The 26,197-nt window shown below is 36.9% G+C and overlaps 1 protein-coding gene across 8 annotated transcripts in view; it reads right to left on the minus strand.

Annotated features, from left to right (window-relative positions):
• The window catches only part of DLG2 (discs large MAGUK scaffold protein 2), a 2,186,317-nt gene that overhangs the window by 652,041 nt on the left and 1,508,079 nt on the right, over positions 1-26,197 (minus strand). The window lies entirely within an intron of this gene.

The following is a 26,197-nucleotide window of genomic DNA, read 5'->3' on the forward strand; positions in this document are numbered from 1 at the left end:
TTGTTAACCATTGTCATAGGGCAACATGTGTACTAACTGTTTAATAAGAAACTATTTTGTTCTGTAAACCTTCATCTAAAGTGAGAATAGCAGCGCAATTGGAAGAGCATAGTTGACGTCACTGAACTGTGCATGCAGAAATTTTTGAAATGGTGTATCTTTGGCTATGTATATTTTTACCAAAAAAAAAGGTCGAGAAGGGAGAGGGTTGACATGCCTTGGGGTTGTTAATCAATGTCATAAAACAATATGTGTACTGACTGTTTAATGAGAAATGATTTGTTCTGTAAACCTTCACCTGAAGTACACACACACACACAAAAAAAAAAAAAAAAAGAATTTTAAGTCATGAGCACCTGTCTCCACTTTGACTTCCTCTTCTATCCTTCTTCTCCCTTACTAGGCTCCAGCCATCATGCCCTATTTATGATCCTCCAACACTTCAAGTCCATTTCTGTCTTGGGGACTTTCTTTTCCCTTTTCTCTCTCCCTCCAAGCTTTTTACAGGACTGGTTCCTTCTTATTCTTCAGATCTCAGGTCAAGTGTTACCACCTCAAAGGGGCCTGCCTTGACCACCAATAAACTACTCTCTGCACTACCACCTTAAGTCACTCTCCACCTTATCACATCTGAACTTACTTTGTTTATTTGCTTACCTATTGTCTGTCTGGCTCTAAAGAGTGTAAGCTCCAGAAGAACAGGGACCCATTTTTCTGTTTATCACTCGACTGTATTTTCAGTTCCTAGAACAGTGCCAGGCACATGATAAACATTCAAGAAATATGCATTGAAGGAATGAATGAATCAATCAATCAATGAGACACTATACTATATTGGAAAGAATGTATGTTTTGGAGTGAAGAGACTTGAGTTTGATTCCTGACTTCACTTATTAAATGGTAGTTTCCTCAGTTTAAAGTAGTAATTGTTAGGGTGTTAAAAAAGAATGTTTTCATGTGTAAAAGCATCCAATATTCTTTGGCACATAAAAGGTAATTCATAAACATTATATACATCCCCCACCATTCTGAACAATTGTTATGTACATGACAAGTAACACTTAAGTCCCTGACATCACAGAACTTACCATCTTGTGAGGAAGCTGAATATATAGACATAAAATGAATGTTATAGTCAGTATAAGTTAAGTGCCAAATGAGTGTCAGAGGGAGAAAAGAAGCCTTCATGGTCTCCCTACTTCCTGGAGAATAGAATAAAAATTTATTATGTATAAATATTTACAACTATTTTTGTTCAAGCTCCACCTTGCTTTTCAAGCCTCATTTCTCACAGATGTCTTTTACCTAAGTGCCACCCCAAACTCCTCACTTTGCATTGTATATATCAGGCCTGATAGGCCTCTGCAACTTTATTCTTAAACTTTCCTACTCCATATATTCAAATTCTGCCTGCCTAGGGCTGGCATTAAATGTCTCTTGGTCTGGGAAGTCTTACCTGATCTTATACCACCCCAATCCTCACAACTGGAAAGTAATTTTTCCTTCTTCTAAGCTCCCAAAGCCTGATGGTTAGATCTCTCCTTAGGTACTTCCTGCTTTGTGTTTGGGGTGTATGTGTACTTGCTTTATCTCCTAGCCTAACTTTCAAGAATATGAAGGTAAGAATTGTCCCCGGTTCATCTTTCTTATCCCCAAAGCCTCGCTTATATCACAGGTTCTCGAAAAATAGTTAGACATAGTCAGATGAGTGAATGAATGACTGAACAAATTTAAAATGAATTAAAACTAAGTGGGAGACTCAGTTCTTTACCGGGGTCTTTCAGCTTAAGTCTGAGCTTTTTCAGGTAGGTTATATCTACCTTATTTTACAGTGTTATAATCAGAAATAGCGAACGGTTTTCAAGTCTTATGCCAAATCCAACAGGCTATGAAAGCTTCCTGGAGTACTAAGCTGAGAAGGATCCTGAGGTGATATCCACATTTCAGTGGAAAGTCTGTAACACAAAATTTATCAGTTACATAATGTGATGGTTAAGATTGTGTGTCAACTTGGCTGGGCCATGATTCTCCGTGTTTTAATGTAATCACTCCCATGATTGAGTATACTGTGAGCAGCCAATCAGTTGAAAGTGAGTCTCCTTGGGGGTGTGGCCCACATTTGTATATAAGCAGATGTTCTGGCTTTTTGCTCTCTCTGGATCCTGCGGCTGCTTCCTGTCGTCTCATCTCCTGCTCTTGGGACTTGAGCTGTCAGCTTATCTGCCGAACCTGGGAATCGTCGATCTGCACAGCCAGTGAGTGGAAGCCCTGCTCTCCGACCTTCCGATCTTGGGCTTGCCAGCTTCTGCAGCTGTGTGACTTGGGAGAGGCCTCTACCCTGATCCACGGACTTGGGACGTTCTAGCCTCTACAATCACGTGAACTGTTTCCTTGATATACTCTCTCTCTATATATATATTTATACACTTTGCTGGTTTTGCCTCTCTAGAAAACCAGCCTAAGACACATAATCATAGGGTAGGTTTTATTGGCCAACCTTGTTTTATGATTCTTACTTTTAATATATTATTTTTATCATTTCTCATTATTGTTTTTAAGAACCAAGGCCATGATGTTTAAGTTTTCTTTTGTGATCCTAACTGACTTACAAAGTGCGAACACAATAGATCTTCAGAATTTTTACATAAGGTTCAAACTCCTTTGCTTAGCCCACAAGAGCTCTTCATGATCTGCCCTTACTTCCTCTTTCCTCCCATTACCCTCCATTCCTCCTTCCTACTCCTGCTTACAGTTTCCAGAACACAATCATGCCATTTCCATTTTCATGCCTTCTCGCCTCATTTACCTAAACTCAGCTTATGCATCATCTTCTCTGCAAAGCTTAGTGTGACTAGCCAGATGGGTTTAAACAGGTTTTGTACTCCCAGCGGACACTGAACTTACTTTTGCTGCCACATGTATCACATTACGTTATAAAAATTGAGCTCATAGGGAAGAAACTATGTTCATTTTATTCATAGGCACCTCTAGCCATGGCTGGCACATAGTAAATATGCAATAAGTATTTGTTGAATAAATGAATAAATGAAAGGTTTATTTTTATTGATCATTACTATGCTAAGCACTTTATAGGCTTTATATTAGTTATTCCTTATAATATCATATTTAATACCTGATTCTTTCTACTTATTATTGCTTCTATCAGTGGCAATAGAATAAGAAATTCACTTTTAGAAGAAGAAAAAATGGATTCTGCCTCCTACTGTATCAAGAGGTACATTAGAGGAAATAATTCACTTCCATGGTTTCCCCTTGACTTCTTAAACATAGGCAGAATCCAGTCAGGCTTTAAAACAAAATGAGGCTTACAATCTACTTCATATCCCTCTTAGAGTCTTATCTACTATAGTGAAGTTCTGCCTAAATCTTTTCTCTAGAGAGCTCAAATTTGACTAAGGATTTAAGAACGAAATAGAAAACGTTTAATTCTCAGCGTCTACTCTAGAGTACTTCTACATCTGAAAGTAAAGAAAATAAACTGAAATGGAGTACAACAGAGAGGTATATATTTCTTTTAGAAGGTACTTAACTAGAATATAAAAAATTTCTTTGGTTCTTTACTTATTCTTTCAGTGGCAGAAGCGTGGAGATGGGGATATTTATTTTCTTCTATTTTGCAGTGGAAATAAATTTTATTTTTATGATTCAGGCAACAAAAAATATTTTCCATTCACTTCTTTGATTCTCTAAAGTCTCTTTCAAATATAGAAGTCCAAGAATAAGGAAAGCTGACAAAAAAGTTGGTCTATCATCGTACTTTAGGCAGGTTAATAATTTTCATTGAGGCGTAAATACGTCTTGCCACATTCTGCCACTTCCAATCCTTTGTGAATACACTTCAAAAGCACATGTTTATAAAGTCCTCTAATATCTGCCATATCACAATAAATGATAGACCAACTTCCAGAATATTAGCTTTGACCTCAAGCTAATTACGCAATAACGTTTCCTTGAAAGCTTTTGTGCATTCAGCTCCTTCTCTCCCAGACGATACATCTACCGGATGGCAAAAGTAACAACTTCAAGAAAAGAAAATAAAGCTCCGTTAAAAGCAGCGGTTTCTTCAGAAGGTCAGAGCATAAATATCTGGTAGCAAAGTATAGCACAGCATTTTAGAGACAAAACTCTATTACCCAAATACTACCATTTTCTACACTTAATGTTCAATTGGTAGTGCATCTGCTTGAGGGTAGATTGCTTTCCCATCCTAGGATAAGGCCAAAGGATTTTTATCACAGTGAAAAAGCAGGGACAACTGAAGCCATATACACATGAGGATTTTAGGCTACTACCACCAAATTCATACACACATGAATACACACATACACATCACAACGCAGTACAATCTCATGAATACATATTTAGGCATAATCCATTGATATGCCACTTCGGATGTCTTAGAAGCCTTCCGCTAGGGGAAACATGAGCAACATCAGCCGTAACCACTTCTCACAGCAGGTCTGGAGAGCTCCCATTCTCTAAGTCAGAGTGTCCAGGACAACATCTGAATGAAGAAGAGATTCTGAATGCCTGGCTAGAACATTCATTCACTCTTCCATTTATTCATTTAAAAATACTGAACTTGAACCATAAATCAAGTTGGTTGATGGTTATGCCTAGGATTAAATCAGAACATTTTTAAAAAGTTATATTATATGCAGAAAAAAAAATCTTATCTTGTTTTAATGTGCCTCATTTAACCTATTGTTTTACATATTTCAAACAAGCCCATGTAGCAAGCTTAATGACAGAAAACAAATCGCTAAGCCTTTTGTTTCTTAAACAGATGTTCAGGTATATGAATAGTATCTGAATCTTTCTATATTTTGCTTAAAATATCTTATTAGGTCACCTATTAACAAGACCCTTCTTAGAATCTAAGGAACCAGTTCATGAAAAGTATGTGAGTGTTAAAGGACAAACCCAAGTGTAATGAAACCAAAAACCAAAACCGTTGCCATCGAGTCAATAAAGGAAAAAAAAAATTATCTGGTATCAAATACCTCCTACTGACTTTGTACTAGAACATTTGTTTTCCTTTTGTCAGAAGGACATAGGCAGCATCATTTCTGCAAACTAATTTTTTTTCTATTTTTTTGGCTGGAAAGAGAGAACTAGGAAGGTAATTGGCTTGATGTCTAAACTCCTTTCAACTCTAATTCATCTAAAGACAAAGGCAAGGATTGCTCAGTCTTTGAGTGATGTGGATATTCTTTTATACCTCATAAATAAATAAGCAATTCTCAAATATGCATAATGTCCACAAGCTTATTTGGCAACCTGTATCATATTTGTCAGCTGTAAAACCTTGTCCACTGCCCAGGTTTTTGTTATGTTAAAAGATTTACACTCATCAGTGTGTAACCTGAGAACAGGTAAACTGAGTGTACCCAAATGGATCAAGTATGGCACTTGCTTAAGAAAGCTCCTAATTTTTCCCACCCCCTTTGTTTCTTTTAACCCTAAGGAAGAAATAAAAGATTGAAAATTATTTGATATGACTGGGGACATACAGGTCGTAATTTAACACCCACTTTTACAGCAGTTCCTCACAATGACTCTGAGAAAGGTTTGCACCAGTTATCTCTTCATCAAAGATAAGGAAAACAAGGCCCAAATAAATTAAGCGGTGGTCCAGACAGACTCTCATGAGAGGTATGCAACAGAAGTGGGGAAGAAAGCTGGATGACGGTTACTGACCCATAATCCATTTGGGCTACAAAGATAATATATGTTTCCTTTATTAAAAATTAACCAAAGAATCCAGACCTAGTGGCTTACAGTAGCTCAGCCATTTGCACCCACTCGGCAAATTTCTATTACGGCCAGTCACTGAAACAGAATCAAAGGCAACAGGAAGAAGCTAAGATAGTCAGCTATGTAGGTGTAATATTTTTGATCTGTGTTTAAAAGCATAGTATATAATCTTATATTGGCACACAGCACCTATTTTTCCAAATAACTACACCTTCACATTTGGTAACTATGTGTGTGATGCCGGTGGTCAGTTGGAGAATGTGTATATACAAACGCACATAAAAACAATAGAATCCAACTCATCAATATTCCTCTAGTATCTTAGGCTTTTTTTCTTCTCTACTCAAATGCTTGTTAAATAATTCATTCACTCATTCATTAATTCTCTCATTTATTTATTCAACAAATATTTATTGAGCATCCACTCTGTGTCTGGCAATGGGTGACAAGCTGCATGCATGAGGTGAACAAAACAGACACAGCCCCTCTCTTGTTAACCAAGGAAGTTTTATGGATGAAAAGAATTCATAGCTATAATCTTGGGCAAGTTACTAAATCTCTCTGAGGAGTCTCATTTTGTCTTCCGTAAAATGGGGTTAATAATACCTTCTTTGCAGGGTTATAATGTTTCTGCTTGGTTCATGTGCCTGGTTACTTGGCACATAGTAGGCACTCAATAGATATTTACAGATTCAATAAATGAATCAAAGAGTGAATATACAGATCACTTAAACAGTGGATACACATTACATGGCAGCTAATATATGAACAATATTGAGTTTCACCTCCTACTTTGTAGTATACATCTTTATAGATGATAACAGCAGTAAATGGTGACAACTTATATTTGTCTAGCCCCTCATTACCCCCCCCCATTATCTTTAAAGATCATTTCTACAAATTTCCATATGCCATCTTCAAAGAATGCTAAGAGGTAGGGAGATCACTAGCCCCACTTTTCAGGTGAAGATGAAGAAGCTTGGAGAGGTCATCTGATTTATCCAACGACAACATCTAGTCTTGGGATGAACAATGCTTGACCCAGATTTTCTCAACAGGATCCCAGTGCTCTTAGAGAACATTCTAGGAGAGGACATTTCAAAGTCACATAAAGCTGGAGATTAATCATTCGACTGATGACCAGTGATGTCTCTACTCACAGATTTTTGCTCCGAATTTTTCCACAGGGTCATGTGACTTATGAGCTGAACACTCTAAATCCACTGCACAGTAGACATTTAAATTTAAAATTCCATGACATTGGGGCAAATAAAAGGTTTCAAGGCTATATCTTGGGAGATGTTGACTCATTTTAAGCATATCTTAGGGGCTTAAAAAAGTGTGTGTGAGCATGAATAAACTAATGTGTTTTTCACCAAATCAGTTCTTGGGTGTACTGCTTAAAATGAGGCAGCATTTCTTTAAAATTAAAATCAGGCCTTTGAGGGTCTTCCATAATGTAGTGGGAGAGACAAAGACCAAACACACATATCCTGCCATACACATTCAAACTCTAATTAGTGAGGAAGAGAAAACAATTCCCTGCTTACATGCAATCTGACTCTGAGGTTGAACTGCAGTTCCGAGGCTCCAGTACAAATGCTAGTCGACTTCAAAAGAATTTAGAACAAGTCATGGCTCTAAAATTTATTATTTTACCAGTCTCTAAAGTACTTCTCTCACCCGAAATGGCGGTCCAAAAGGCAATCAAGCAGGTGAAGACAAACTATTTCTACATCTTAGTTTATCTTTCTTGGCTACTACTGTGTGCCTTCAATGATCAGGTTTACTTTCCACATCAACAGATATACAATAAATTATTTTCTGAAGCTGAGGCATGTACTCTGATAAGTGTATAAAAGAACTTTGCAATATAGTTTTGAAGATTTACTCTACTTACCGAAAAGTAAGAAGAAACTTTCAACATCATGTTTGTGATTCATGAATATAAAAACAAATTCTGTTTTAGAGCTATTTCACAATACTGAATTCAGCAAATGATCATTCAAAAGAACTCTTTCCCTCTAAGGAAAAAAAAACAAAACAAAACCAAGAAATCTTAGCAAAGGATATTTCGCCATGAACCTTAAGTGATATACAGTATCATTGGGGCCACAAAGCATACCCAGGTAGCATGGTTCAGACACGCACCTTTGAAATGTACTGACCACTCCCAGCACAGGTTAATGTCCCTGTGTTATAGGTTTAACATGAGAAGCTACATTGTCCAAGAATGGTCTAAAAAGGTAACCTAAAATGTGATCCCTGTGCCCTCTGATGAATCGACAGGTCTTCCTATGAGTTATGATTTCTACCTGAGTCTGGAAAAGAGCAGACAAGAAAAAGTAATCAAATGTGTTATCTCTAAGAAGACTCTCCTTAACTCCCAGGTTGTAAGATCCCCTCCATTGTGTCTCTACAGAACTTCATTCTCATATTTATATCGTATAGATTACTACTTGAAAGAATAAACTATTTATTGAATGCATTTACCTCATAAATTTTTGTAGTAGAGTAGGAACTAAATTTTATTCATCTCTGAATATTTACTGTGCAACAAAGGTTTCTGACCATGGTAGGTACTTAGCAAATATTAATTAAAGGAACATTCTCCTTTCTGTTTTCTCCCTTACTGTACTATAAGGTTGCCAGTAGCAGCTTCAAGCAATATCTTTTGAAGAGGGTCTCCAGACTTTTATGACCAAGGACCTCTTTGATTATTTACTCTCTCATGGAGGCCCTAATTTGGAAGACTGTTTCTGCCAAACAAACTAAATTAATTGTACCTGTAAATGGTAAATAGGGCCAACTTTTTCTTTCCCTCCTAGGAAATCATTTTTATTGAGAGATCACTTGTTTTCACTTTTTATTAGTCAAATACCTATATAGTTTCCAGTCAGAGTTCCTGGTCAGCCTGAGATAATTAGTGTAATGACAATGATTGGCAAAACTGGAGACAAAATCCATGGAAACTGATGTTTGGATTGGTTGTTGTGTGGTCTTATCTCTGATAAAATTTCAATTTCCATTAAGCTTTTAGGAATATATATACATATATATATTTGAGGATGAGGATCTTAAAAGAATAATACATCATAACCAAGTAGAATTTATCCCAAGAATATAAACTAGGGTCAATATTAATACACTTCATCACAGCAACTACACAACCATCTTGGGAGATTATATAAAAGCATTTGGTAAAATTCAGCAGCCATTGCTAATTAAAAAAAAACAAAAACAAAAACCCATGTTTCAGAAACACTATAAATAGTACTTTTCTCAAGCAAAAACTGAAACAAAATATCACACCATCATCACTGAGAGGAGGCAGTTCTGCAGATGACCCAAAAGGCTGTAAATACTCCCTATTCCTTAACCCCACCAGCATTTTTGGACTTCAGAATAAACCATTGTATCTCCTCCTCTGAAGCCTAAAAGTTTGTCAAAATAAGCAGCAGGGCTAAAAAGATACAATTCCAGACTAACAATTCCAGGCTGGCACCCCCATGTCTGATTAGCTCCCTTTTCGGGTGATGAGATGAGAAAACTTGCATTGCACTCTAGGCGGTAAGATATATAGCCCCCTGGAATGCAACAGCTGGGGGAAGATCCTCAGGATGCTTTGAGCGAAAAGAGAAGAGGCACCCCGTGGAAGTTTTCCATTCTGCCTGAACAGATTTTGAGACTGGGAGGACTGCTTGTGATGGAACTTCTCCTGTTGTACGCTATCTGTTGTCTGTGAGTAATTAAAATGGCTTTCACTATTGCCAACACCATGTACATATCTCATGTGTGTGACCTGAGCAGAATAAATGGACATAACACCCAGGAGTGGCTGGTACCACTGGGTGGAATTCTCATCCTAGTGCTCTGATGGGTTGGGTATGTGGGATCTGGAGACAGCCTTTAAGGCAACCTGCATGTGCAACACAATCGCTATTATTTATCATTGTTCTAAATGTTCTAGAAAATGAAATAAGAACAAAAAAAAAAAAGAAGCGTAATTATAATTGAGGAAACAATATAATTTGCAGATAATGTATCTGTGAATTTGGAAAAAGAAGTAGCTCAATTAAAAAAAATTAGAACCAACAGTAGATCTGAGTAAACTGGCTACTTAGGAAATACATTTTAAAAAAGCTTTCCTATACATCAATTGTAACCAATAGAAAACATATTTAAATAAAATCGTACTCACAATTTCAGCATGAAGTTTAAATCTGTATATATAAATCACTAGCAACATGCAGGGCTTATACAAAAACAAGAAGATTATAAGTATATTTGACTATTCAATAAATATTTACTGAATATCTACCATGTGCAATGCATTGTGATAAATTCTGGGAATAAAGTGATGAACAAAATAGATCTACTTCCTACATTCATGGAGCTTACCTTCTAGTAGGGGAATCGGGGTCAGACATTAGAAAACTAGTTTTACAGTGAATTACTTAATTCATAATGGCTCTAGATGTGACAAAGGAGCAGAAGCTGTATAGGAAAATACAGCAAGAAGACTTGCCCTAGCCTGGGTAGTCAAGGAAGTCTTCTTGGAGGAAATCATATTTATCTGAGCTCTGAAGGATGAGCAGGAATTGGTTAGTCTGAGTGGGGAGGAGAAAGCATTTGAACAGAAGGAGTAACGTGTCTGAGGTCTTTGAGGCAGGAAGGAGGGTAGCGTGATGAAGGAGCTAAAGAACAGCAGTGCCTTGAACATACTGAGTGAGGTAGAGTTTGGTGATAAGATTAGAGAAGCAGGCAGGGGCCACACATTATAGGCCATGTTAAGAATTTTGAACTCTAAAATCTAAAGATTATAACAAACTATGGAAATAACTTAAGTGGGACAGTTTTTCACAATAAGGGTGATGATGATCATGATATTGGCAAATTCTTTTATAGTTTTACTATATGCTAGGCAATACTCTATTTTACATGTGATAATTCTTATATCCACTTTTTGAGGTAGAAACTATTATTATCCTCACTATACAGATGAGTAAATTGAAACACAGAAAGTGTAAATAACTCTAGGGATTATAACAGCTCTAGCTACAATGTGAAGGAAAGACTGATGAGTGAATAAGAGTGGATGGCAAGATTGATAACGAGGCTACAAGGCTAAAACAAGATTAGTAGAAGTGGAGATGCACGGAAGTGAATGGAACAAAGAGATGTGAGACAGTAAAAATAGATAGGACTAGATCATTATTTGGACATGGCAATGAAGAAAAAGGAACTCCAATTATTAGGTCTGGGACTTATAAAATTGGATGGTCCATGCACTGAGATAGGGTATTCTGAGAGAGGTTAGTTTGGAGGATCAAATTATGACAATAGTTTTGGACATTAGAATTGGCTGCTTATTAGTCATCCTTGTCAACATGTTGAGTAGTCAATTAGGTATACAGGTCTGTTATTCAAAGGAAATGTCTGGTCTAGAGATATATATTTGCAAATGGATTGCATATAGATGGGCTTAAAGTCATCAGAATGCAGGAGATCATGCAGGGAAAGAGTGGAGAATGAGAAACAGGTTTAGGAATGAGGCTGAAGAATCTCAGTCATTTGAAGTTGGGTGGAGTAGTAACTAAGAAAGACTGACCAAAGAGATACAAGTAAACCAAGAGAGGCTGGTATCAAGGAAGATAGAAAAACATATTATTTCATAATGGAGGGAGTGATAATGTTAAACACTGCTGAGAGTTCAAAAAATAAAAATACCTGTAACAGGAATAATATATATTTTTAAAAATATTAAACTGACGTTTTAAATTTTTCTTAAAGGATCCTGCCCTGGGGCTTCCTACCCTGATACTTTAGGAAAAGGTCATGCCTTGAACAAGAAGTCCTTAAGGGAAGGAAGAATTCATGATTTGATGTAAGAGAAGATCTTACCAAACAGGAAAAGGAACTGCAAAGTTTCCTTCAAAGAAAGAAGGAAAGAAAGGCGAAGGATCATATAGGTATTACCTTCATCTGTCTGCTAGGTCAAAATCTCATATAATTGGAGTGAGGGATGTTGGAAACAACCAAATATGTTTTGGCAGAAGTCCCAAAGCAGTGAGGCTTGTGTCCCACTAGCCTTTTTGGTACTCTGAGGAAAAGTACTCCTTACAGACTCTAGTAAAATACAGTTAGAGGTGGGTATATGGAGGCAGAGGGGGAGTGAAGCTGAGATAGTACTCATCATATTATAAATCTGACCTCCCATTCACGGTTTCCTGGTTCTCCATGGCTCTATGTGGCATGGGGGAGAACAGAAGTTCCCATGTGCTTCTGGTAGAACTTCAAAGAAAAGCAACTGAAAATCATGGGTCTTCTGTCATGCTGAAGAATGAGGGGGCCTCACACTTCCATGCAAAAGCTTCTGGAAAAACAACCTAAGCCATGATCGTTTATAAGATGGGTTATGATGCTAAGAATGTCTAGGGTCAATAAGATCCAAGATGAGGGCAAGTGGAACACAAGTGAGCACTAGGCTCCCACAATAGCTAAAGTCTGGACCACTAGTTCTCTTTGTTTTTGAACCATGAAATTGATTATTCACCCAGTAAGATTATTAAATAATAACTCAGTCCACTTACTAAATAATATACTGTGTTTACCTGAAAAAGAATGCTTTAATTGGAGAGACTGAGATATATTTAATGAAAAGATCAAGTTTTTCTCTTTTTTATTTTAATAAAGAGGATCACATCAGCTACTAAAAAAAAAAACCAAACCAAAACATAAAAAAACATTGCATTTGTTTTTCCATACCTAAGCACATACACATCTATTTGATTAAATGACATGGAAGCCTTTGGAAACCTTGGCAAGATCTGTAGTGGAACTCATTGAGCACAGAAACCATTTTAGCATGGTTGAGGAGTGAGAAGAGAGATGAGGAAATGGAAAGAAGCAAAAGAAATATGGCTGTGAAGGCCCAAGTAAGTTAGAATGGTTACCTGGGGTTATGGAAGAAAGGATTTCTTTTATGTTCGCAAAGAATTGAATACATTTAAATTTTGGTAAGTGAAATCAAGAAACGGAGAGATTGAAAACTCAATAAAGAGAGAAAAAAATGATAGAGAATGTAGAAGGAAAATACAATAGAAAAAATACAGGTGTATGTTTAACTATCTCAAGGACACAAAGGTCTTTTTAAGCATAATACCAAAAACAAACAAACAATATTAAAAGAAATACTGGTAGAGTTGACCACTTGTATGCATCAGAAATCATCAGATACAAAATTTCAAAGACAAAATAGAGATGGCTTTAGTGTATAATAAGATTTTAAAAATCAATGAGAAAACAATGTAAACATATCAATATAAACATGGGCCAGGGGTATATGTACATAATTCAGAAAAGAAAAAATGCAATCTAATAAACTTATAAAACTATGTTTAACCTCCCTAGTAATAAAATACAAACTACAATGATAAAAAAAATTTTGCTGATCAGATTGGCTAAAAATTAGACTATATTTATTTTCTTTGTAGCACTTAAAACAATTTATAATTATTTTATATACTGGTCTGTTAATCTACTTTAGTTTTTTACTCCCGCACTAAACTGGACATTTTAAGAATGTAGTAAAATGTCTCTTTAGTTATTGTGCTTTCAATTCCTCACACATGATAGGCCATCAGTAAACATATATAAAATGAATGAATGAATTCTGGTGAGGAAGTAAAGGAATAGGCACTTATATATCGTGCTTGTGTGTACATCAACCAGAACAAACTGCCTGGAGAGCAAGCAACTAGAAAATATCCATTTAAGGTCAATGTTATATTCTTCAGACCAGCAATTATATTTTTAGGGATTTATCCAAAACAAATAATCAATATTTGTATAATTTACGATAAGTATGTTCACCAAAGTTATCTATAATTTTGATTATAAATTATGAATAGTTTACATGTCCAATGATAAATACTCAATTAAGTAAATTATGGTATATAAATTTAATTACATATTAAACCAGCATTAGAATTAATATTTTAGAACCATTTTTATGACACAGGAAATGTTCAAAGATGTTGTTAAATGAGAAAATTACATTTTAAAATCATATGTATGATACAGCTTCAGTTTTATGAAAAAAAATTGGGGGGTGCATAGAATGACTGAAAAACACAAACATTTTAATAGAAATTATCTCTATTTTTCACTACAGGGAACTTTATTTTCTTCGTGCTTTTTCACGCCTTCCCAAATTTCTACATAGAACATGAAAACAAATTTTTTTTTAAATAGCTTCAGGATACCTTCCAGGACCCTTCAGAGCTTGGAAAATCTAAACTTGTTCCTGTCATATTTGGAGGAAAGAAAACTGATGACTTCATTTTTATAAACCATGAATTATTACTAATTACTATCATTTCAATCCTAATCTTTTAAAACATAGGCACAGAGCTTTCTCATATTTACAGTGCTGTATATGTTTTTGTCTATTCTATTTTTAAAAATATTTTTCGTTTTTAGAATCATCTTTTCATAGTTACTGAAGTCCAACAGCATATTTAAGCCAAGCTTAAAAGACTAGAATCTTCATCTAAAGGACTTAAATGACAGATGTAAATTTAATGACTTCATATTAATTTTACAATTTAATTGCAGTCCTGAAATAGAATTGTGTGTTTATTTTTATGACTCCTGTGGTCTTTATTACTTAATAGAGTAATTCTGGTTTTGTAACTCATTTGTGCTATTTGCATTAGAATAAAGTGTTGTCTCTTTACAAGGCTTCCCTTTTTAGAAGATAAAAAGGAGAAATAAATTACTTTCATTGCTGCTTCTTGTTCCTTTCTAGAACAAGTGCCCAAATGCATTTTATTCACAGGTATCTTTTAATGTGTATTTCTAGCTTGTCATTGATAATGTTTTCAAGTGACGACAGCATTCTTAGGTTGGAGTTGGAAATTTTGTTTAGAGAATGTTACTTTCCCATTAAAATGCATGCCAGTTTGCATTTCTCTGCTGCCCCTTTAATGCTGACATCTTCCTCTATAAAATCTCCAACTCCCCCCATTTTGTCTGATGACTCTTGAGGAAAATGAGACTAGGCCAAATCATTCTCTCATTCTTCGCCTAGATCTAACTGTGAGTAACAGTGATGACAAGATGTGAGAGAAGTTCTAGAAGGCAATGGAACCAACTCAGAATATGCATATTGTGCACATAATAGGGTGCAAGGTCTCTCATTTCGAGAATTATTGAAGATGCCATAATGGTCTAGTCTGATCACCTAGCAATACACGGCACAAATAAGGACAGAGTAAATGTTTCTTAAGTTCATAGATGTTTATGGGCAGGTGAAAAGCAGTGAATTGTTCTTGGGGAGTGAGAAATAAGAGGAATGGCAAAAGCATAGTGTTGGAAAGCTGGATAGGTAGGGGGAGGGTATGAGATAATGTCAGACTGGTAGGTAGGACCCAAATCAAAGAGGGCTTTGTGCTATGGATATACTTAGGAATCTGTCTAGCCAGTTATATTCCATGTCTGCTTATTATAAACTGGACTGCTTTATTATGCTAAATGCTATCTATGTCTACTTTATTGAAACATTTCTCTTGTTACTCAATGCATTCTTGTGATTTAAAAGTGATATTTTTACATTATTGATTTCTCATACAATTCTATATTTTACCATCAATCTAGATTTTCTATCACTTGCAGATTTTCAAAATGGCTCTTTAAGATTCAGGGGCTTACTTGTCATGAAAACAGTTGCTAGAGAAGCAGATAATAATGTATGGCTGGTAAGTCTAACTGTTCATATTTTCTTCTTCTCTATTAAGATCCATCTTAATTTTGTCAGTCAGCACTGGAACTGACTCTAATTATTCAAGATTTTTCCCCCCTTGGTTGCACCATGATACAAAAAGTTTTAGTCTTTGGCTAACAGGATTAATCAAGCACTTAGTGGTGCAGTGGTTAAGAGCTTGGCTGCTAACCAAGAGGTCGACAGTTTGAATCCACCAGCCACTCCTTGGAAACTCCATGGGGCATTTCTACTATGTCCTATTGGGTCGCTATGAGTTGGAATCGACTCAATGGCAACAAGTTTGGCTTGGGTTTGGTATACACCTGATTAAGGAGGCCTGGTGGCACAGTGGTAAAGCTCTCAGCTGCTAGCTCAAAGGTCAGCGGTTTGAACCCACCAGCTGCTCTGTGGGAGAAAGATGTGACAGTCTGCTTCCTTAAAGATTTCAGCCTTGGAAACCCTATGGGGCAATTCTACTCTGTCTTACAGGGTTGCTATGAGTCAGAATCTACTCAATGGCAATGGGTTTGGTTTTGGTTTGGTTTATACACTTGATTGATATGATCAGCTGAGGCTGTACAGCTGGTTAAACCAAGAAACTTAAGGGGGAAAAACACAAGCAGCAGCAGTTTAGGTTGAACAAACGTGTGTGGGTTTTAAAAGTACTTCTAACATCAGAGTTCAACATACAGTTTATAAAATAGATCCCCTTTTTTTGGCATGGTCTACTAGAGATTTCTAAGATGTCAATTAGTGTTCTTAAAAGCAGTCTTTTCATTTTAACTTAATGACTCTGAACCCAAGGAAAGTCATTCAATCTGCTGACAGATAAAAATTAAGTGAAACCGTACACCAAGTGGATCAGAGGAAGAGTGTTTCATGGACCTGAACAGGCTTTCTTTAATCATTTTTCCCCCTAGGATGAGTGAAGAGAAAGCATTTATTTATTTATTTATTTATTTATTTATATTTTATTGTACTTCAGGTGAAGGCTTACAGGACAAATAGCTTCTCATGAAACAGTAGTACACATGTTGTTTTATGACATTGGCTAACAACCCCACAACATATTAACCCTCTAACTTCTCAACCTTTTTTTTTTTTTGGTGAAAATACACATAGCCAAAGATACACCATTTCAAAAATTTCTACATGCACAGTTCAGTGACATTGACTACGCTCTTCCAATTGTGCTGTTATTCTCACTTAAGATGAAGGCTTACAGAACAAAATAGTTTCTCATTTAACAGTTACTACAAATGTTGCCCTATGACAATGGTTAACAATCTCACAACACATCAACAATATCCTTACTCAACCTTGGGTTCCCTATCACCAGCTTCCTTGTCCCCTTCTGCCTTCTGGCCCTTGTCACTGGACTCCTGTACCTCGTTAGTCTCATTTGGTTTTACGGGGCTGTCCACTCCGAGGCTGAACAGTGAACCTCAGAGGTAACTGCACCACTGAGCTAAAAGTGTGTCTGGGGGCCATACTCTCGAGGTTTCTCCAGTCTCCTTTAGGCCAGTAAATCTGGTCTTTTTTTTGTGAGAAAAGAAAGCATTTAGATGTAACAAAACAGACGCAATCCTTCAAGCCTAGAATAAAATTTTTACATTTGAAGAGCACTAAGAGGTCACCTAACTGAACCTCTGTGTATTTATAGGTGAGAATTCACAGGCCCAATGAGTAAAGTGATTTCCCTAAGGCCTTTAGGCAGAGTATTTTAATAGGATGGCAGCAGGAAGAAGGTGTGGTACTCAGGAGGGCATTTGTTGAGAGGCCTTCTGAATTTTCCAGGATAGTACCAATTTCAATAATGTAGTATTACTATCTACAGAAACTGTCCAAATGTCCCCAAAATTTCAATATTCAAGCTACATGTCTTAACACTTCTCAAACCTGAAAGCTGCACACAAATTCATTGTCAAGTGATATATTCCAAAGATATACGGTATGATAAGAGATGGCCTGCTGTCCTGATTCAGAACAACCATGGCAAGTAGAAGGACATATGGAAGGTTAAGGAGGTTATAGTTGCTATTCCTTAGAAAGTAAAATATGCACCTATATGTTTATTTACACCGTAAATATTTATAGCCTTCTTACATTCTGCTAGAAAACAACTGAAGGGATGATCCTAACTTTAGCCTTGTAAGGTTTACAATGAACAAGATCTATACTTTACCAATCATTGAGTCTTGATTAATATGAGTTTTATGTATTTTTCCCACTCCCTAAAAGAAATTTCTTAAAAGCAAGTTACCTGTGAATTATTTCTTACTCGATTTTCAAGCTTAGAACTTTCTTTTTAAGATAGCACATTATGAGTACATTCCATGATGCAAAATAACAGGCCTGTAGTGACCTACCAAATCTCAAGGAGGAGCAGAATGAATATGAAATTGTCTTGTAGGTACAAGTTAAAAAAAAATAATAAAATGTTTCAAAATAAGTTAACTTATTACATTATTGAAAATATTATTGCAGCATTTTTGTTATACATAAGAAGACAAGTTAAATGTTTACTAATCTCATTGGAAATAGGACAAAAATTACACCTTCAACTACACCTACTACAGGCAAAGATTTATTTTCGGCAGTGTCAAGGATAAAAAGAAATACAGGACATAATCTCTATGTAAGGCAGTCTGTGCTCTGTAAGAACTTATCAAACATATTTAAATGGAAATACAGCCAACTTTTTTTTACAAGAATAGTTATTCCTAAACAGTTACTAAAGTAAAACAATCATGCCACCACCACTTCACTAATCTCCATTAGTTTCCTATAGAAAGAAGTCACTCTTCCACAAAATGGGGGAAAAAAAAATCCCAAAATGAAAACAAAACCTACAGGATTAAGTGCATAAAATTAATACTCATAAACTTAGAAGTAAATGGCCGCAATTGATTCTCCTCTTCCATTTGCCTTTAGAGAAGCTTCTCATATTTCAAGTGGAACTACCAGTTCTGAGAAACAAATCCACAAAAGCACGGAAAAATTAAGGGGGGAGGTCATCATTCAGAAGATAAACAAGCTGGAGAACACAAGATCAAGACAATGCCATCCAAGTATCAAAATGAGAAAACCCAACATTCATATACTTTATAAGAAGGCAAGTATACACATACCACAATAAGTGTCCCTGCTTGGTGTGGACAGAGCCTGGGATGTCTACTTTGACCTAGGCTAGAAAGGCTTCATGGAGAGGATAAGCAGTGTCTTAGTCATCTCCTGCTGCTCCAACAGAAATACCACAAATGGATGGCCTTAACGAAGAGAAGTTTATTCTCTCACAGTCCAGTAGGCTACAAGTCCAAATTCAGGGATCAGCTCCAAGAGAAGGCTTTCTCTCTCTGTTGGCTCTGGAGAAAGGTCCTTGTAATGCATCAGTCTTTCCTTGGTCTGAGAGCTTCTCTGCACAGGAACCTCAGGTCCAAAGGACGCGCTCTGCTCCCAGCACTACTTTCTTTGTGGTATGAGGTTCCCATGTGTCTCTGCTCGATTCTCTCTTTTATATCTCAAAAGAGACTGGGTTAAGACACTATCTAATTTTGTAAACCTCATCAGCGTAAGCGTAACCTCATCACAGTGATAGAATGTACAACACATAAGGAAATCACATCAAATTACAAAATCATACAATACTGGGAATCATGACCTAGACAAGTTGATACACACATTTTTGGGGGGACACAATTCAATCCATGACAAGCAGTAAAGTGGTTTTGAAAGAGGAAAGGGATGAAATTCCTGTATAAGGAAGAGAAGGAAATTTAGGAAATATGGAAAGAAGGAAGAGTGCCCAAAGCAGAGAAGCAGGGAAAAGAGAGGTGGGTGAAGAGGGAGATGAGTCAGTTTACATTATTTAAGCCTATGATAAAGTTCTAAAAATAGACCTGTCATAGCATCTTCCAGAGTAGATCTTAGATCTCTGACTAGATTTGTGTACACATATCACACACACAACATGCACACACATGTACCAAAACTTCAGTGTATATATATATATGTATATAAGCCCTTTGCCCTTGAGTCGATTCCGACTCATAGCGACCCTATAGGACAGAGTAGAACTGCCCCATAGGGTTTCTAAGGAGCAGCTGGTAGATTTGAAGTGCCGATCTTTTGGTTAGCAGCTGAGCTCTTAATCTTAACCACTATGCTACATATATATATATGGCACACACACAAATAACAGTGCCCACTCTGAGCGCTGAGGCACTGAAGTTTTGGTATCCCCTTCTCTTAGATCCCATAGAATTTCACGAATTCAGCTGTTATTTGTCAAGTGCCTACTCTCAGTCAGGTACTAGAGTACTAGGATTACAATGATGGAACCAAATCAACAGGTAGTAACGCAGGTGTGAAGTGGGGGAGTTGTAGGAGATGCAGGTGGAGAGGTAGCCCAGGCTAGACCACACTGGGCCTTATACAGGTATGCAGGGAGAAGAATTTGAGTTGAACGGTGAGGAATCAAGAAACAAAGGGATAGGAAACAGAAGATAATGCCTCTGTCTTCTGTGTCAGATTACCTCTTTATTAAGCTGTCTCACGTGGACCTTTTCAATCCTTTTTGCATCCTAGTTGCTTATGTATGTCTAAAGCAGGACATGAACAGTTCTGTCCTTGCTTTAGGTTTGGTCAAGAGTGTTAGTTAAATGGCTGAAGGTAATCATTCTAAGTGTTTGTTTTAAAAACACTGGCTTTCACATTGGATTACTGACGTGGGCAAAACAGGTTCACCAAGGTGTTAATCAGGATGTCTGCTGCTTAAGGGAGGAGCCCTGATGGTGCGGTGGTTAAGTGTTTGGTTGCTCACTGAAAGGTCAGCAGTTAGAACTCACCAGCTGCTCCTAGGGAGAAAGATGTGGTAGTTTGCTTCTGTAAAGATTATGGCCTTGGAAACCCGGTGGGGCAGTTCCACTCTGTCCTATAGGGTCACTATGAGTCGGAATCGACTCAACAGCTGTGGGTTTGGTTGGATGCTTAATGGCTTTGAGTTTGTGGTTCTAGAATCCTGGCACGAGACAGGATGGTGATGGAGAATTGCTTAGAAAAGAACACAGGGAACATGATACAACTTGATGTTCCTCCCTGCTATGTTCTTCTCACTTTCCCAGTTGGCAATGATTCCTGAACACACATACTACTTACAAAAGTGAGTGCCAAAACAATGATACATAAAAATATAGAATTCCCATCACTCAGTACTTACAAATTTTTTTTTTCTTTTAAAGAACCCATTCATATATTGATAGCCTACTATGTGTAAACCACTGTGCTAGGTGCTATATATTAACTGATGAGCAAAACAAGAATGGTCTCTGACTTCATAGAGTTTAGTGTTCAAAGGTGGAGGCACATATTAAAGAAAGAAACAAATTAATAAAAAGTAATCTCAGTACATGAGAGAAGATAATAACAGGGGTTAGCTAACATATGGGAAGGTCAGAGACAGCTTCTTTGAGGAAGTAACAGTTAAACCAAGACCTGAAGGATGGCTGGGAGTTGCTAGGCAAAGAGCAGATGAAAGAGCATTACAGAAGAATTAGCATTTTTAAAATCTTGGTATTTTGAAGGCATGAAAGTATCTGTGAGTCTTAAGCAGGAAATGGGTAAAAGAAATCAAAACCATCAGGAGCAAACAACCAGAATACCTTTAACAGAGAGCTATACTTAGGGAAGTTAGTTCAAAACATCATTGTTCTTGATAAAAGATCATTGCACATATATTGAAGAGATGTAAAAAAATATATATTTATAGTTAAAAACAGTTAAGCTGAGGTTGGCAGGCTGTGACACAGATAGCCAGGCAGGAAGTTCGAAGGGATATTTTCATATCAAATGCTTCTCCTCTGAAATAGTGATAAAATGAGGCTACACAAATCAGAATATATATATATATAATGTATGTATCCATTTTATATATATATATATATATTCTGATATGTATATGATATGTATATATACATATTTTTAAAATAAATAAAAGAGAAATTCACAAGTCTAAAATCTTCAAGGGAACACAGTGAACATTCCAATGCAAATAGAGGAGGGAATATATTCTATTCCTATTCTTGATGTTTTCCGTTCTAGTGAGATAGTTGAAGCCACATGGTTTGCTAGGGTAGGGATAAATAAACTGGTGGAAGTATCATCTCACAATGGCCAGTTTGGGCTACAAGAGGCTGTACCTTCTAAATATTTGTAATATTTTTTTTAAATTTCACATGTTCTATTTTAGATTGGGGTTGGGTCCAAAATAAACTGGAAATAATTTATTTCAATTTAAAAATAACTTAATATGAGAAAATTACTACAATTTACTATTTTATATTTGATTGTCCAAAAAAGGACATGGCTTATTATTATATTTTATAATCAGAAATTTCCTCCCAGAGGAAGGAATGCTACAGGAGCTCTGTAGTACAGTTCAGGGGGTCTACTTTTTGTTCTAACACTAGGTAGCTGTGTTGAAACTGGGTAAGTCCTCACACCTCTCTGATATTCCATTTCCTATATCTGTCAAAATCCATTAAAATTATAATACTGAACTAGCTGTCAATTCTTTCTAGCTCCAATATTTTATGATTCTGTGATATGGATTAACTACTTTGGTAGAATAACCATTTACCTTTCTTCCTTCATATACTTCCTACTGTGTGCCTGTACTTTACTAGATGCTGGGAATTCAGCAATGAAGGATACTGCCCTTAAGGACTCCAAGTTTAGCAGAGGGATGGGATGGGGTTACTAACAAACAGGCCATCACAATGTAGTATGATATGTACATAGATACTATGGTAGCATCTAGAAAGAGCTCCTAGCCCAACCAAGGAAGTAGGCAGAAAGAATCTGCCCAAGGAGGTGATGCTAAATGTAATCTTGAATGACTGAATACAAGAATGAATGAACAGACTCCTTTAGCAATCATAGTTTCACAGCTATCATACAGTTTACTTCCTTGTACTGTCTTCTACAGTTTCTCAGAAAAAAAGAGGTAATTTCAATATGGATTAAGAAATGCTACTTCTCAAAATCTAGGAAGTTATGGGACCTCAGAGGTTCACCAGCAGTCAGACTCTTATTTCAGGCCTTGATAATGCTCAGAAGCACATTCATATTCAAAGATAAGCTTTTTATTTTCTGAACACCCATCAGGGCGCATACACAGTGCCTTTGGCCTAATTAAGTCCCAATCATCAGAGAAACAGGTCTGGTTCCTAGTACCAAATATATGAAGGTGTCACTTGATAAGATAAAAGCACAATTCTATCACATGTAGTCTTCTTATCTCAAAGAACGTCCTTTGTTAGCTGAGTGTGTGTTTAAAGTTACTCAGTTAATCTGGGACTGGGACTGTTTTTAAGTCTGTATCACTGATATCTTTGTGGAATGTCCTAGATGCTTCTGCTAATGGTGGCGTAGTGGTTAAGAGCTATGGCTGCTAACTGAAAGGTCAGCAGTTCGAATCCACCAGGCACTCCTTCTAAACCCTATGGGGTAGTTCTACTCTGTACCATAGGCTTGCTATGAGTCGGAATCAACTCGACGGCAAAGGGTTTGGGTTTTTTTTTATTTTCTTTTTGTTGGTGCCCAAAATCTTGCCAGTAGACAATTTCAGGAGTAGTTATCACAGCACCTGATCAAACTAGTCAAGGGATGAAAGACAATGATTACTTTGAATGGTAGTTCCTACTACAGTGGAAATCATAAAATGGCTTTTACTTGTTTGGAGGACTAAGGTCAACATAAAACTGCTCTACTTTTCTCCATAGCATTTCTCACTAACATACTATTCGCTTTACTTATTTATTTGGTTTATGTAATGCCTCTACTACTAGAATGTAAGCCCTCCAAGTGTAGGGATTTGATTGGTTTGTTTGCTGTTATATAGTCTGTTCCTAGAACAGAGCATAGCACATGATAGGTGCTCAATAAATATTTATTGACTGACTAACTGTATAAATGAATGGATATTGCTTAACCAGAAAAAACTCAACATCTAATACCATCCTTAGGTGGCTTTGGTAATATGGAAAATTTTTACACCCATGAATAGCTGCATAATTGTGGCAGAGAAGGTCAACTAGAATATTTTTTTTTATATTTTTAATCAAATACATGTTTGTTTGTTTTTTTTCAAGGACAAGACAGTTGGGACTTTGGGAGGCCAACTCACAATTTCTGGGAAGGGACAGTAAGTCTTCCTGGCAGAGGATTCTCAAATGGCCGATAAGAGGGGAAAAGCATGCAAGGGTTAAGAGGTATGTCAGGAAATATCCTAGAAGACATACTATCTAAACTCACGTGTGAAGTTTGAGCAGCAGTTAGTCAAAGGAAGAGCATTCATAAAAAAGGAGAAGTGAGAAAAGGAGAAACCTGTGAGTTTGGGAAATTCCAAGTCATGCCATATGACTGGAGCACAGACACAAGATAGGAATGGTAAAGGATAATGCTAGAGGTGTAATTGAGAGCTAAAACATGTAAGGCCTTGGGTGCTGAGCCAAAAAATTTAGATTTTACCCAAAATTCAAGGGCAGTAACAAATAATGTAGTCATAATTTATCTTAAGAAAGATCACACTGGCTACAGTGCGGATAACGCACTGGAGAGGACGCTGTGGGGGAAGAGTTAAGACTGGAGCATAAAGACTACTTAGGAGGCTGCCACAATCCCAGTGTGAGAAGATGGTAGCGTAAAGCAGTATACATGTGTATGAAGAGAAATAAACGGATTTGAGAGGTGCTAAAGAGGTAGAAATGAGCCCTGGTGGCACAGTGGTTAAAGTGTTCTGCAGCTAACTGAAAGGTCGGTGGTTTGAACCCACCCATCAGTCTGCGAGAGAAAGGTGGCAACCTACTTCTGTAAAGATTACAGCCTTAGAAACCCTATGGGGCAGTTCCACTCTGTCCTATAGGGCCACTATGAGTCAGAATTGACTCCATGGTAACGAGGTAGAGTGGAATTGAGAGGATTCAGCAACTGACTAGATGTGAACTGACTAGATTGGCTGGAACTGAGATTTCCAGCCAATGAATGTCAGGAAATACTAGGTCAGGAACTTTGCCATTGGCTAAAAGTTACTTTGGGCTTGAGGTCAAGGTTAAGTCTCTGGAGGTCTCTCTGTGATGTGGTAAGTGGGTAATAGCACTTTTTAAAACTCAGTGGACCTTCACTCAAGCCCAATAAAAAAGTACTCAACATTGCTGGGAGCTAAAAGGTCTAATTACACCTACTATATTCATTCAAAGCAGGAGGTAGAAATGTTTCACTGCATTTTTCTGTTGGAATTTCTACTAAGGATTCTGGTCTGCCCAAGGGAACCTCATGGCAATAGCAGAACTGAAAGCAGGAGGCACTGTGGAAATACAATCAATACAAAGTATTCCACAGGTTTGTTCAAAGCAGACTGTGGTTCCAGGGCATGCAAGGGGGAGTTTGTGATGAGCATCACAGATTTTCCTGCATAGAGTGTCTTTGGCTTCCAATGTGTAGGCTGTGGCAATGCACCAGATATCCTGAAGAGTCTGTGGTGGCTTGGAGCCTGGCAATTCAATGGTAGCTCATAAATGTTCAGAAGGCTCAACTTTCTCCTGAGGTTTTGAAAATATGCAGCTTTGACATGCTTCATATGAAACTGCCTAGTATGGTTATTCAACCTCCTTTTCTGCACTTTTAAAGAACGTACAACCACACTCCTACCATTAAAAAAAAGAAAAAGTCCCACGTATTTACAACGAAGCTGAATTTTCTGTGAATGAAGTTTCAGCAGTGCTGAAGGGTATAATTTTTGGGCGACACAACCAAATAGTGTGTGTATGTTTCTGTGTGTGTTTGTGTGTGTTTAAATTACTGCCTGCACATCATGTATTCATTATTACGGTAGACATTTTATAGCTCAACCAAATTTGGAAAGCACCAATTTGTTCTCAAGGTTATTATCAACAGATGTTTTTATTATTTTGATCACACAAGACAAGCCAGTTAAAAGACCTGCTGTATTATGGGATACCCAATATAAAATCATCTGAAAGACTGAAAGAATGTTTCCACCATATGGTTAAGTCTGTATATGGCTATAAATTGCCCATTATGGATATGAAATGAATTAAAGTTCAGTTTCTTTTTTCAGGATTCTAGGAATGATTCACAGCCTTCTAAGACTAATTCGTTAATTTGATAACTCTGGAATTTAAAAGGAAACTCTGATTTCACAGTCAGTGCTGCCTTCATGTAATGTCTTTACTCTTCCTACCCCACTGAGCACAAACACAAGCTCTTTCGCAAGTCGAGAAACATTCCTTTGGAAACCAGAAGGAAGAATCCCCACATCAGCTATTCAAACGCCAAGCTTTCCAACAGAAAAATCACAGTGCTTTGTGAAACAACACAAGCAGGCTGCCAACAAATGGAAAGAGAGACACTAAAACTATAAAACAAGTGGTTCTCTGTGTAATTTTTGTATCTGAACTTGTCTCCGCTTGTCTCTCTGCTCTACCATTTACTTACTAGCTGTGCAACTTTGGACAAGACACTTACTGTGGATACCTCAGTTTGTAATAGATAATAATTACCGCAGAGATTTTTTGAAAGGAAGAATAAATAAAGTAATATAATGAATGAATTTCAGCCACAAACTTCAGATTT

The sequence above is a fragment of the Trichechus manatus genome, unplaced genomic scaffold (genome assembly GCF_000243295.1).
Source record: "Trichechus manatus latirostris isolate Lorelei unplaced genomic scaffold, TriManLat1.0 scaffold00140, whole genome shotgun sequence".
Classification (NCBI taxonomy): domain Eukaryota; kingdom Metazoa; phylum Chordata; class Mammalia; order Sirenia; family Trichechidae; genus Trichechus; species Trichechus manatus.